Genomic DNA, 15769 nt, shown 5'->3' with positions numbered 1-15769 from the left:
TTGCATTGACTCATTGTCTCTTCAGTAATCCCTCACACTAAGCATGGATGTAGCGACAGTGGAGAGAAAAAAACTCCCTTTTAACAGGAAGAAACCTCCAGGAGAACCAGGCTCAGTGTGAGCGGCCATCTGGGGTTCAAGGAGACAGAAGCAGAGATACAAACAGCAGCTGTAAAAGGCGGCCCCGTCCAGGAAACACACAGCCAGTGTGTTTATTGCTAGCCTGTCTTTTTCTGACATATTAAAAATATTTGCCACTTTTCTAGCATCATATCTTTGCCTTCCAAACAAACCAGAAAATTTGATGGTACTTCTTGATGCAGCAAGGCCAAATGACCTACATCTAAGTGATACGTTTATCAAGCATTTATACTTACAAACACACAACACAAAGTTTATTCTGCTTTTTTGTCGCCTTTAAACATTGTAAACAATGCAATAACTGATTCTGGAGGGTTTCATGTTTCTGCTCTTGCCTGCCTCCACTCTGGTAAACCTGTGCTCAACAATAAACGCGAAAACTGTAACACTACAAACACTTAAAAAATGTAGGTATTCACTATCAATTGATCAGGTGTAAATCATTCCAATCTACTAAAACGTTAGGATTTAGTAACATTTAATCTTTAGTCAAAAATCAAATTATTATATATACGTCTGTTTCTCTTCCATAGATCCTCAGAACCCTGTCCGATTTTTAGCATTATTGACTTAAAAAGTGATGGCTTCCATTAGATTTATATACAAGATTTGTCCCGCCTCCAATAAATCCCATTAAGATAACGGATTTGCCTCCTTAGTGTGTCACTGAGTGTCTGCAAACGTCAGCTAATTAGGACCTATTATGTTCAGCCAGGTTGAACCAGGAGAACAGCTAAAACATGACAAGAACCTGCACTTTACGGTCAACTTTGGACAGGCCATTATTGAGTTCAATAATGAGGATCCAAACATTTGGCCAAGTCAACACAATTTACTTAAACTCACTATAAAAGCCACTAAGGCAAAACAAAAGAAGCGTTAACAGAGAGCAGAACGTCTCCTACTGAAAACAGAGGGTATAGCATGGAAGCTACTGACTACAGTGGTGCCGATCATTCAGGTTTAGCTTTAGAACTAACAAAGCTTTTGAAAAATGTCCATATGATGAAATGGAAAAGCAGTAAAAGTTTCTATTTAATTAAGGATATTTGGTAAATTTTTCAACAGGATTTCCAACAACAGATTGTGCCAAAGCAGTAGAAAACACTAAGGTCTGCGATGTTAACATAGAAGTTAAGCAGCACAGAGAGAAGATAACCTTTCCATGTCTTCCTAAATTCACCCTCTAATAAAAGACAGAAGACATCCAGCTCAGCAGTGACTAGTTGTGTCGTCACTTGGTGTGATTCACTGCTTTTTGTAGCAGTCGACCTCTGCAGGCCTGACGAGGGGGGGGGGGGGGGGGGGGGGGGTGTCTGAGGGGAAGAACACTCACATTAGTAAAAATGAATGTGTGTTTCATATGAAAGAGTCTTCAAAGGGTCTGGTTCTTGCTGTTAACGGTCCTGAACCATCTCTGCCAGGTCATCGGACGAGGACATTACTCCTGGTCATTTTGACAAAGATAAAGCATGGGATGCACAGCAGAGGTCTGACACACTCACATACACACTGTGTGGCTGGGTGCAGTCCTAACATGAAGGTTAGTTGAACTTTACATCCATAATGTCTCAATGAAGGAATAAGATCAAGCTGTTGTGAAACAAAGAACCTTTGTTTATGTCATAGAAACATCCATACTGTGGAGCTGGTTTACTGTTACCTTTTCTAACATGGAGAGTTTTTATAGATCAGTGCTTCTATGTTCCTTTTCAGGGCTTATACACGAATGAGTAACTCTAATTTAATGCTTATTAATGCTCTTAGAAATTATTTCAATGTCATCAACAAGTACCCATGACTTTCATATATATAAATATATTTTTTGAGTTTTTATGGCACTAGTGGCTCGTCTTTTTGACAGTAGGCTGACAGGAAAGGGGGAATGAGGGGGTCAGACATGGGGCAAAGGACCACAGGCCGGAATCGAACCCGGGTTGGCCGGGTCGAGGACTAAAGCCTCTGTACCAGGTTGTGCGTGCGTACCACTGTGCCAAATGCACGCCCTTGCATGTCTCCTCCAGTCTCCTTGAAGACACATTCAGCCTCGCTCATACTGAGCCTGGTTCTTTCTGTTAAAAGGAAGGTTTTCCTCCCAAATGTCGCTGCATGCATGCTCAGGGTGAGGGATTGCTGCAGACTCAAAGGCACAATGAAAGCAAAAGTCTGCGGTCGCCACAGGCTCATCCAGGAGGAACAAATCCTCCAACGTCAAAGACTCGATTTAATTTCTGCTTTGAATTTTTTTTATAACAATCTGCTTTATCATAAAACTTTTAATAAACTGAAGACGGTTTGACTAAATAGAAATTACTGGGGAAAATGCTTTATACTGCAAATACAGTACTAGTGTTTAGACAGGCTTAGATTTGAATCCATTGTGGGATTGGTTAAAACGCCTCTGCAAATCAAACTGGGTTGGAAAGGCAAACGTTTGGCAAAAGCTGGATGGAAAAAACACTAATGAAGAAAAGGATGTAAAGAGACAGATAAAATAAAAAGAAATGAAGAGAGATGAGTGAATAAAAAAACAAAGCAAATAGATTTTGAATCTGGAATCTTTTTCAGATTGTTTCTGTTTAGTCCCCCTGGATGAGAGGCTATTGCAAAGTCAATAAGTTAGTGCAATCAGATTGGCTTCTCTTCAACCCGTTACCATTACATGATCAACAGAAGTTGAATGAATTGGATGGTTGTTTAGTGGGGTGCAATCATTGAGAACCAATGCTACAGTATAATTGCACAACTTAATATGATGAGGCCTTTAATGACATTCAAACTTTTAGGGAATTGTAAAAGCAATTTGTAATAAACTGTTTTACCCTGAGCATTAATTATTAGAATATATCTGTTCAATAATGGTCCAAATTAGCTGGTCATTTTTAAAGCAGGGTCCTGGTACCTTTTGGTATTCATTGATATTTATCTCTTCTTTTACAGCTGTATGAGCAAACAGAGCTGCACCAGATTAGAAAACCTTTGAGTGGCAATAATATCTGTAAATAATGAAATAAGAGTTGAGATTTAAGCATGTTTTCTTCCTTGCTCTCTTTTTCATCTAAGCTTCCTACACTCTGTGACCTTTAGCGTTTAGAGCAATGTCATTAGCGTCCGGTGCGAGCATCTGCTGCCCCGGCGCTCCGTCCAACTGGCTAAATATCACATCAGCATGTGGAATGAAAGTTCATAACACTCGCTATATTTCATCCAGCAATTATTACACTCAGAAAATTCCTTTGCGATACAAATATTGCATACACTGGTTTTTTAATGACGAGATGTCTGGAATACACAGGTAATGAGGATGGCGAAATGGGGCTGATTGCGCCGTAATCCACATGCCTCTGCTTGTAGAGCAAGGTGTCCTTGGATGAACTTATCCTATCCTATGTGTAAAGTCTAGAAAGTCTGACCCTTATTCACTAAATCTACTAAATCAGACAACTGCAGATAAAAACTAACTTCGTTTTTAGCCATACTTAAGGAGGTTAAAAGGAAAGAAAAACACAGATTCATGAAAATGTCTTTAAAAAAAAGATTAGAAAACAATACAACAGAGATAAATGAAAGGTTTTATGAACTAGAGTTGATGTAAAACCTTAAACACTTCAATGCTTATGGAAAAAAAGGTTAAAAACAACAATAAGATAAAGAGCATGGCATGAGTGAAGCTGTCTGCAGCGTTTGAAGTGCTGTAGTGATTCACGAGTTCATCGTCCTTATCCTCCCACTGAAACCTGTCCCACAGCAACTGTTTGAAACAAAAATCTAATTTACATCTCTGAAACCAGTCACTCTGGTTATATAAACCACAAAACGACCACAGAGACTCTTCATAGCCGCTCTAGGTCTTAAATAGTCGGATTCCAAACAAAGATTTATAGTTTAGGTCACCAAATATGAAACCTTGCCATCAAATTCCTATCTGATGTGATATAATGTAGTTTCAGAGCTCATTACAGCACAGAAAAAGCACTGAAGAGAAATGGTTTTCTAGCTGAAGATTATAAGGTATCTATAGATATAGATACTGACTTTGCCATGCAGATTTGGCACAGTTTTCAGGCCTTTCCTGCAACAACCAGGAAGTCATTGATTTCATTTACAAGCTACCCCAGGTCTGCAAACATCACTGCGTTTCGGTACGGCTGTTTGACACTCCACTGTCTTGACTCAGTACGCAAACATACTTGTTTTTATAGGGAATTATTTGCAGCAAATCAGATGTCTCCCTTGTTTCAGCCCAACACAAGAACGTTCCCCATGTGGGTACTTGAACGCAGCTCTACATGTGGCCAGTGGAGTCCAAACTTGAGACATCATAACTTCTGGCAAAGAAAGAAGAGCTTACAACTTAATTTGTTTATCTACGTATGCCATTATAAGGAGATATTGTTTAATGATTAATGGTAATTGTTAGCAATACTTTAGGATATGAATTTTATTGTTGTTTTAGTACAAATAGAGCTAAAAACCTTAGAGTGACTTTCTCTTTTAGCTTGTCATAGATGCTGGTCATCCAGGCCATAGTCATTCCAAAAAAAGAAAATAAAAAAAACAAACCACTGGACTTTGTTGTTTTTAATTTTCTTTTCTTGCCATAGATGCTTAGTTAAACTCGTTAAAATTGAGAATTAGGCAATGCCTCATATCAAGGGGATCACTAGATAAACATATAAAGTTATATGTTTAATTTGTTGCACCACTCTCTTTGTCAGAAGCCCACACTACTTTCATACAACACTATGTGAACACGTTCATGAGATTGGCTTACAGGTTAATCATCTCCCACAGGGGTATGGATTTAGTAAAAAAGCCGATTCTAATAGCGATTATTTTGAGACTGCCGGTATTTAGGTGAAGATTCTTAATGCTAATATTGCTTCCTCTTTCTTAACATGATTTAAAAAAAATTGTGCAACGATAAATGTTAGACATGACTAGGTTTAAACGAAAAAGAAACAACTATTGACAACTCAACCAACACATTAACAATAGATAGCTAATGGAGGGAGCATCAACAGTCCTTAACCTGACCAATGAATCGGCCAATATGTGAATGTGTTGGCTGATACCAACACAAGAGAGAGAAAAAAAAGCTAACCCCGCCCAAGAAATATCAGCTGACCAACAAAACAGTCCATCTCTATCTTTTAATGGCTAAACAAAAGGGAGACATCTGACTGTCTACAAATTATTCAGTTAAAAAATAGATTTTTGTACCAGGTGAAAAAAATCCACACAAATGCAAACAGTTTGAAAGACCACAAGGCGGCGTATCCATCAAAGATATGGTCAAAGATACAGTGAATCATGTGTACATCTTGTGCGCATGTTTGAATCTTCCTGCTCATGTGAGCATTTTGTCCTGTCCATGTGTGGATCACGTGTTTGTATTTGGGAATATTAAGGTTCTTTTAGCTCCCTAAAAAATTAGCCCACAAAAGATTTCAGGTTTGATAAATAGCTCTGCAGGTGGTTTTAACATTTGCATATCTTCAGTGTTTTCTCATTAAAATAGGATCTGCATATCTATAAATGCACTTACTAAAACTAAATTGTCCTGCTGTCTGCTCATTTTTGGATTTGCATCTGCTTTGCAGCTCAGCTTTGTATAACATGCGTGTATCAAAGCACATGCTAACAAGTTGGGATATTATTGAATGTATGGAAACCTTTTGAAGACCAGGCACTTAATCTTGTAGATTAAGACCAACTGAGGAAAGTATGTATGAGCAGTTTGTGAAAACTGGTGTATCCTGAGAAAAAACATGCATGCACTTTGCTGTCATATGTTAATAGATGCCCATTTAAACAACATAAAATTGACGGCCAAACAATACCTCAAAACAAGGTGCTAACTAGCTGAACATGTTAAGTTATATGTTGAACTAATCACTACACAGTTGTTGCCAGAAGGTCCCCATAGTTGGTGGTGTGTTAACTCATTCACTGATAGGCTTACAGTTAAACCGTAGCCCACATGGGGTCATTTCTCATAATTGGCTAAAACACAGGAGATATTTGATTGACTACAACTTATCCTTTAAAATGAGTTGCTCCCATTATGATGTACCTAAATTGGGGCTGAAAGAGTTTGTAAAATTACAATTTTAGAAGTTTTTTTTTAATGCAAATCTAAATTTGGGAGAGATTAAATTATTGAGGTGTAACTATTGCATTCATGATGGGGTACTTGAGGGGAAAAAAAGAAAGAAAAGCCTTCTCTTTGTCTTTGCTTTAACCACTAGTATGTAGACATTTCACTCAAGGTTTAATCATTTGCATGAACTTGATACCTTGCTTCTCCAGAGTCCATCATCACAGGATTTTTCTGTTACTGTTGGGTGGAAAAGGACTTGCATCTGCTCTCATGCATGAACAGCTAGCTGCACCTCTCTCTCTTCCCTTCTATGTGGCAATAAACCCACCCTATTACCCTCACCTAAAGGGCTGGAATGAGAGGGTACGGTAAATGTTTTATCCCTGTTAAATGTAATGTGACGATAATGTGATTTGAAAATTGTGGTCTGTAAAATTACAATTACACTAGAAATGCAATTAATTGTCCAACTCTAGCATAAATTCGGTTGAATTTCAGATGCATGTGGGCTCCTGTTTTGGCAAGAAATAAACAGACAGTCATCCTTTCTGCACTCTATCCATTTTCCATCACGCTTATCCCAAGCGGGATCGTGAGGGATACCTGTGTCTATCTCCAGCTGTCTCAGGGGCGAGAGGCGGGGTACACCCTGGACAGGTTGCCAGAGCATCGCAGGGCAACACAGAGACAAACAGGACAAACAACCTAAGGAGAATTTAGAGACGCCAATTAAACTAGTAGTCATGTTTTTGGACTGTGGGATGGAGTACCCGGAGAGAACCCATGCATGCACAGGGAGAACATGCAAACTCTATGCAGAAAGACCCCAGGCTGGGACTCGAAACCACTGCGTCACTCTGCAGCCCTAACAAACTAAGCTGGCTAACAAACTCAAATAAGCTATTTCTAATCACACGGCCACAATGCAGAATTTTAGGTGGGATACATTACTGGTATTTTAATAACGCATCCATGTTAGAAGCAAAAGTTCTTGAAATGATCAGTCAGGGTACAGTTCTATGGTAAACCGTAAACGGCATGTACCGGTACTTATGTTGTCTGTTTCAAATTCAGAGGACTTCAAAGTGCTTTACACTACATTCAGTGATTCAAGCACACATTAACACATTGATGGCAGAAAGCTACATTGTCACTGGCAATGCAAGGCTGCCCTCACTGACAGAACAACCAGCCCACTGACAACTAGCGATGGGGGTCGTTAATATTTATTGATATCGATACCTTTATCGATACTCCTTATCGATCCGAGTCTTTATCGATACCACTATCGATACTTTTCTGTTATTTGGTGGAAAGACGATGCGACAATATGTTTTTAACAGAACTGGTATTGCTTTTATTGCTTAACAAGTGAGCATAACAAAAACATTTCTAGCCTTCAGTAAACATGGCTAATGTAATAGGCCACTTCGAAATGACATAAAACTAACTAGAATATATTTTCACAATTGTTGGTTAATGTATTTTCTACTGTCACTTTTCATCATGTTTTTAGTGATTAGGAAAATATTTAGCAAATAAATAATTGTATTTTAAATTACATGTAATTTTTAATAAATGTTGGCATCAGTAGTTTAATTATATATTCTAAAATAATTAGAGCAATATACAACTGTATTATTAATGTTTTTGCCAAAAACTCAATTTCCCTTTTCTTTACGTTACACTTGAACGCATCATGATAACCTAATTGTCGTTTTACTGAGCCAATCTGAACACATCATCACGCAGCACGTCTGAAACTTTATTTACTTTTCAAGCTAACTAGCTTGTATGCTGCCGATTACAACACGGATTTCACAATTACTATTTTTAACTGAACGGACAAGCTACAAAGTCTGTGTGTTCGCTTACCAGTGGTACTCTGAGTGGATGATGAAGACGGGCCCGACTGTGGTGCGGCGGCAGCAGCAGCAGGAGGAGGAGGAGTGTTTTCCGTTCAGCCATCCTCGAGTCGCGAGCGAAGTTAACTGCCAGACTTCACTTGTTTTACCCTTAATATCTGTTTGCTTACAATTTCATTCCAAAACATTGGTGGACATGCTGCAGTGATTGGATTGATTAGATTTAAATGCTGTGACGCGACTCGAGGGAGTTACAGGACCTCTGGGAGAAAAAAACAACAACAACCAGACTTGATAGTGGTATCGATAAGCCCAAACGTTATTGATTTTCGGGTTTTGAAAAAAGTGGAACCGGGTCCTTGATACAACCGGGTTTCGATCCCCATCCCTACTGACAACCATCAGTTGGCAAAGCAAGTGAAGAGCCTTTTCAAAGACAGAGAAAGCCAGAGTTGGGGTTCAAACCAAAGATACATTAAGGCTGATCACTTCCAGCTTTCATTGTGTCTGAGGACTTTTAAGGACCCAATCTGATGGGATGTATTTTCTGTAGCGTCAGGAAAAGTCTGACGTCTGCCAAAGTTTGAGAATGAGAAGAGGACAAAGGTTGAAAAGGACAGGAGGTGAGAATATTCTAATCTTTATAGCATCTGTGCAAGTCCTCCGAAAGACTACTGCAGTTTGTTACTATTGTTTGATTTGCATGATTTCTTTCTTGAATGCTTGAGACATTTTGTTTAAACTAACAGCAGTTGCAGTCAATCATCCTCTGAACTACAAGCCCCAATAGGTGTTAAGTACACACCAAAATAGACAGATAAACACTTGGTCTCCACAAAGAGCCCCTATTGGGCTGCCTTTGGCCGCTGGAGTGTTTGGATTCAGTTTAAATTGGCTGCCAGCTGGAGCGACGGACAGCGAAGGCCTGCATCAGAGGACGGAGCCAGGAGGAGAGGCCTCTGCTTGTTGTGGAAACTTTGGCTTTAGTACAAAACACACATCCCTAGACCACACACACAAACACTCGACACAAACTTAGAGTACACAGCAAAATAACACACACATATACACACACTGAATGAAAGAAGCCCGCAGATTCCCTTAAACATTTGCTGTCACACACTAAGTTATTGTTCCTTCCTAATTCTTCTTGATGGCCCTCAGTCCCCCGGCAATGACTCAGTGCCTGGGGAAATCAGTCAGACAATAGAGGCCATCCAAACAGAAGCAGACTGCAGCCGTCCAGGAGGTTGGACACTCTGCCAAGAGGCAGCGGCGCTGGAATAATTGAGCTTTGAGTTGAGGCGGTGGAGTTTTTCAAACTAAAGTGTCATTCATCCGGGGAAGGAAGATTAGAGCCTTAAAACAGAAAGTACTTCTGAAAGAATTCAGCCTCTTGTAGTGCAACACAGAATTGGATCAATATCAGAGGCTATTTTTACTCAGTATAGCCAAATGTATTGGGTCACAGCTCCAAACCTTTACCTTTAGGTGTTACAATAACTTCAGAGGGCACAGATATATATCTGTTTAAGGTGAACAAAGTAACTGCATGATATAAAGTGGGAGAGCTGGGTCATGCTGTGGCTAGCTGTGCTCACTAGCTAACAGGTTAGCCTCTTTTAGCTCGACTACTTTTAACTTCCTGTCAAGAGCAACCAGTCGTTTTCTACAAGTGAAATTACTTTTTAATTTGTCTAAAATCTCTATGAAAGTCATTTTAGAAATGGTCCATTTGTCTTTCCTGTCTCCAGATCTTAATAAAAAATAATAAAAATAAACGGATATTTGTTTTGTCATCTTGTTAAATGGCAGAGCTCAGTCTGTCAAACTCAGAATGAATGTTTTCTTCTTTCAGCTCCTTTAGATCGCCAATGAAATGTAAAATAATAGCAAATATAGGTAATAATATGGTGAGTCTGCAAAAGACATTTGATCCTTAAAAACGGTTGTAACACAGTTTGTCCGAGTGGAGTTGCCATATGTTGACATCATAAGAAGGGGGGGCCCTTAGCAGATCTGACCACCCAAGCAGATCTGGTACCTACACTGGCATTAGTTTGTGCACCAATACTCTGGTCCATTAAGCAAGGGTGTAAGAAAAAAAAAAAATCTGTTGCGTCTAGGGTTGTCAAAAGTATCGAAACTCAAAAAAGTATCGATACTGAAATCTTGTATCCGGATACAATACTGGTTTTTAAAAGTATCGATACAGAGCCGTCACCAGTGGCACCTAAGCAGTCATTCATCTAAAGTGCAGAATAGAGGACAATGCACTTTCTGAACACTGTGTGATTGAATAATTCTTTGTCTTTTCAGTTTCAGACTTTGTTTTTGTAAGAGGTGCAGCTGCTGAAAATTATTTTTGTTTCTTAACTGGTTTGGCTAGGGTCATTGTTATGTGTGCAAAGCATAGCCAAGGAAGGAACACTTAATTGGAATTTTCTAAGTTTTTTATCAAGCTTGCTTAATATTATGCACAGCATACAACCTTTATTGTGTTTATTTATTGTATTTTATTTATTAATGAAAATATTTCTGTAGACCTTTGGAGTCTTTGTTTTTATCCTTGTGGTATCGAAAATGGTATCGAGTATCGAATATTTTCCTTAGTATCGGTATCGAGTTGAAAAGTTTAGTATCGTGACAACCCTAGTTGCGTCACATATTGCGATATTTCATTTGATGATATTTGTATTGACTGAAAATACCAATATTGAGATATTTTATTATTGGACATTCAATTACAGCCTCCAACCACTAGTTGGCAGCATACCAACCAAGAGCTTAATAACCAGCTAGTCTGCACCAGCCGAAGAAGAGCAACAAGATCCCATGAGGTTTATTAGGGGTATATTATTATAGATATCGCTATACATTTTCTTTGTTACAGAATTGTGATATATTTTGAGATAAGTCGTATCACGAAACTTTTATTGTGCTACGTATCGTATCTACAAACTTTTGAAGATTACAATGATTCACCATAAAATAAAAACAAACCAATTCAATCAATTGGCTGTGAATGCTCATAAATTTACTGTTCCCGCTTGCTGTAAAGGTAAATAAACTTATAATAACTCCATAAAACAACGGAAATCTTGATTACAGGACGTCCTGGTTCTTATTTAATAATTTGAGCTATTAAAGTACTATTTTTATTCACACTGCAAACTGTTAAGAACAAAGAGCCTATTTAAGTCTGTTTAGAATGTTTAATACACATTTTTTAACCCCTTTAAGAGAAATATTCTTAGTCAAAGCAAGGGTGTAACTTTGTGATGAAAGTTGGTGGGGACACTCTAAGGCTACGTTCACACAGCAGACTGAAGTGACCGAAATCCGATTTTTTGGCCCATATGCGACCTGTATCTGATCTTTTCATGGCAGTCTGAACAACTCACTCTGATTCTTTCCAATGCGACCCATGCCACTTGGCTATGTGGTCCTGAATCCGGTTGCATTCACCCTACCTGAACGCCAGTAGTAACCGACATAGGTCACTATTCTGCTTCTTGTTTCACAGAAGCGGCAAGAAAACAAACACCATGGTGGATGATGATGCAGAGAGTAGTATTTTTTTAACCATCTTCAGATTGAGTTTCTAAGCTTGGGAAGATCGCTATATGCGCTCTGGCACTACCATCCATGTTTACGTCCGTAAACACACAGCACGCTGCTTGTGACGTCATTGCGTCCTCTATTGCGCATGCGGGACACGTAAGCTATGTGAATGCAGTTTAAACGGGAGATCACATACAAGCAGCATATATTTGGAAATGTGAACGGCAGCGCAAAAAAATCCGATTTCACAAAAAAATCTGAACTGAGCATCAAGGCCTGCAGTGTGAATGTAGCCTAAGGGTGGTGGTTGATGGACCTACTGTTACTCAAAACAAATGCTTTCAATAGGGTTTGTATTTTACATACATGTATTTATTGAAGGCTTTCCTATTGTTGAGAACACAAAAGAACCAAAGTGCAGTAATATTTATATTTATTGGTAGTTAAACATTAATTTATAATAACAACCGATTCCGATGCCAACAGCAATATATCTTGCCTCCCTAGTATGTAAGGTATTTCCGTTTCATTCATCCATCCATCCATCCAAAAAAATGTGGATTGATTGATGGATGTTTTCCCTTTCAGCTACATCAGTGATTATCCTCCTTCAAAAGCAGCAAAATCAAATTTAGAAATTTGTCCCAAATATTGTTGCAAGCCAAAGTCTATGCATTGAAATTATTGGGGGAGACTGTCCCCACCAGACCAAAGTTGATGGGGACATTTCCACACCAGTCCTTTAGAAAGTTACGCCTGTGACTAAAAGCAATGCGGGTCCCAAGAACCAAACATTAACACTGATTTTAAGAGAGAAAACCGATTCTCTTTCCAAGTGAATATAATGAAGTCTTTAGTTAAAGGTCCCATATTAGGCATTTTTAACGTCAACTACAGGCAAAAATATGATTTAATAATACCTTTAGCACTAGCACGTTAACAGATTATTAAATCTGTGAACGTGATAATTTGTTTATAGTGCAGGCACAGCGAGGTCGAGGTGGGTGCTCCTTTAAGAGGGCAGATTTTACTTTGACATTCCCCATTCGATCGGTATCGCTGCACGGCTCAGAGAGCAGATCTCATGAGAATTACTCAAATGTGCCTGAATCAAGCGAAATGCCACTTAGTGCATAGTTTTAATAAAGGGGAAGCATTCTAAAATATAATTAAAAGGCTAATAAAAGTTGATGTTCATATGGGCCACTAAATTCCTTAAAATTTATTTCAAAACAAAAAAAAAAAAAAAAAACATGGCTGATTTTACCTATATCTCCTAAAATTAAATGTTAAATTCTGTAGTAATACGTTTAGCTGTTTGTCTGCTGTGTTTTGTTTTGACTGGATTTTCTTAAAGAAATAACACAGCATGGGAGAGAAAATAGAGATTTCCCTTTTCCAGGCAACCTTACAGTTCCTACGGACGGATTTTAAGACAGTTGGAGGCCAAAAGAAACTAGCCTGGGTGCCATTCCGAACTTAGTCCCGCCCACAAGGTTTGAGGTCGGGAAGTTCGGTCTGGCTCTGCTCCATAGTAGCGCGAGTATGATCGCCCACTCTCTGGCGATCCAATCAAATTGTCAGGACGGGCTTCATACGATGATGGACAGATGACCAACAGTAACGTAATCAACCACGTGACCAAAGCGCACTTGGGTGACAACAACAATGGCTGCCGCTGGAGAGTTGAGGTGAGTAGATTCTGCTATTAGGTCTGTTCTAGAAGATATCGACAGCAAATTAATTTTAAAAGAGTAACAGAGAAACGCGATCAAGTCTAATCTTCTTATTCTAGGCGTGAAACTGCACGCTTTGATTTTTGTTGACAACAACTATGCATCGCTTAACATACGTCACGCACTCCGTTGCTCTTATTGGTTGTAGGTCTATCCAATTGAGTACAGAGGCATTTTTTTTCCTGGTTCGTTCGAAACACGCCCCATAATCACAGCTCTATGGAGCAGTATCAGACTCATATTCTGACTAGAATTGAGTAGGACTACGTCAGGCTAAAAAGAAACATCAGCAGGTTCTGAGTCTTCCAGAGGGAAACCCTCTTAATCAGATGTCAAAACAACCTCAACTACCTCCTTTGGATAGGAACATCTTTGCTACAAATGCTCCATCTTATTATGGAGCTTCTCACCTTCTCCATAATGCCAACAGAAAACCAACAGCACCACAACATCCAAACAAATCAATGACAAAAGCTAGGCTTCTAAATCAAAGATAAAATGTAGACTATTATCTTACTCTTGTGATAAAGTGATATAAACAGTAAAAGCTGTGTGCACAACCACAATTCATCCATCAGCCTAAAAAAACAACATAAATCTGTGTATATTCCTCACACATAAATTGAATAAAACATCTTTTTGAAACATTGACAACAGAATAGACTGTGTGTCCAGCCTTAATAACGCTGCTGTGTGCCTCCAGTTAAATTAATCCCTTAGGGGCAATTGGGTAGATTACAGCACTAAGATCATCTCTGCTTTCGTGCAAAAAGGGATACATGATTATCTTTAAAATCCACTTATACAAAAATGAAACAGTTCCAATACTCTAAGAGGCTTTACACAAACATTTCGTCCTAAGTGGAATGTGTTATTAGGAACAGCAAATGAGCTTGTTATCCGGTCTCTTCAAGATACCCAAACACAGAAGCACTGGTCCTGCTGCGAGGACGCACAATGAGGTAAACACAGGCGGGAAAATGAGGAGAAACGTCAAAGTATCAACTAAATGCATCAGAGGACTGTTATCAGAGGCTTTCCAAGAATAATAATTCTTTTTTAATGGATTTCTGATGATCTGAAATGACCCTCAATAAGCAAGCAGAAATGTTCAAACCTAAAAAGCACATTTTGGGTTTTATAGGCTTATATAGTATATCAGCACTATTATAGCAAGCTAGCAGAATCTGTTAGATCTATCTCTAACATCATTAATTATTATTACTCTTTCTGCTTTTTCTCATAGTAACTTTGCCTCGTCTGTTCCCGTTCGGCTGTGACTCCATCCTGGAGAGAAATATCAGCTGTGCTGCTGTCATCAACACCTTTGTTTATAGATGTCGGAGTTAGGCCTGTTTTTCCAGTGTGGTCCTGTTTCTCTGACTGTGATTGGCTGGATGTGCTCTCTTCGTCCTCTGGCATGGGAGCTGGCTCGGAGCTCGTCTGCCTGGCTGTGTGTTTCCTGGATGGGGCCGCCTTTTACAGTTGCTTTTGTATCTCTGCTTCTGTCTTCTTGAACCCTATTCGGCCTCAGCAGATGGCCGCTCACACTGAGCCTGGTTCTGCTGGATGTTTCTTCCTGTTAAAAGGGAGTTTTTCCTCTCCACTATCGCTACAAGCATGCTTAGTATGACGGATTGCATTTGAGTCAATGAGTCGATGCAATCAACTGGTTTTCCTTAGATAGAAAACTTTGAATCAATTTGACTGGATGATCTGATGAACTGTAAAGAGCCTTGAGATGACATGTTGTGAATTGGCGCTACATAAATAAACTGAATTGAATTTAATAGATAGCATTAGCTTAATGTAATGTGATGTAGCTCATATCCTTCCATTTAGTGCTGCATTAATTCTCTCCCTCTCTTGTTCATATGCAATTTGCTTCATCAAGCTGCCAAAAGCCTTTCTTGGTGCTCCTCCAATACTTTTAGTCCAAACAGGTTTAAACTCATCAGGCATTTGTTTTGGTGTCTCTACAAACCACATGATTTCAGACTGTTTGGCCGCCTTAATATTAATGAGCCCAAACCTACTGAGATACTACTCCATTCTAATGGAAAGGAAATCAAACCAAATTGAAATTACCCTCCCAGTTCTGACCTGAATAGATGAGGTGCTAACCTGAAAAGAGACAAAACAACAAAGAAGTTCTTACAAAGTGCCCTGGGCAATTAAAGGCCAATTTATACTTCTGAAGCATAGCCTCTGCAACCGTCAAATCTGTCCGTCAAAAAAATCCTGACTACATGTCGGACGGTCGCAAACCCGTGCAGACCTCAGGCGGAAGTGCGTAGACAAAAAGCAGCCGTGATGGGTCTTTGGTATGCCTTTCCGGCTTTCTGTGTGGTAATCCTTAT

At 39.2% G+C, this 15769-nt stretch overlaps 1 protein-coding gene across 1 annotated transcript in view; it reads right to left on the bottom strand.

Annotated features, from left to right (window-relative positions):
• LOC119788054 (polycomb group RING finger protein 3) overlaps positions 1-15769 on the bottom strand; it is an 85478-nt gene that overhangs the window by 46658 nt on the left and 23051 nt on the right. The gene's annotated exons all lie outside the window — the stretch shown is intronic.

The sequence above is a fragment of the Cyprinodon tularosa genome, unplaced genomic scaffold (assembly GCF_016077235.1).
Source record: "Cyprinodon tularosa strain WSP-4 unplaced genomic scaffold, ASM1607723v1 ctg31, whole genome shotgun sequence".
NCBI lineage: Eukaryota > Metazoa > Chordata > Actinopteri > Cyprinodontiformes > Cyprinodontidae > Cyprinodon > Cyprinodon tularosa.
The sequence above is the reverse complement of the archived record's forward strand: the minus strand, read 5'-3'. Positions and strand labels throughout refer to the sequence as shown.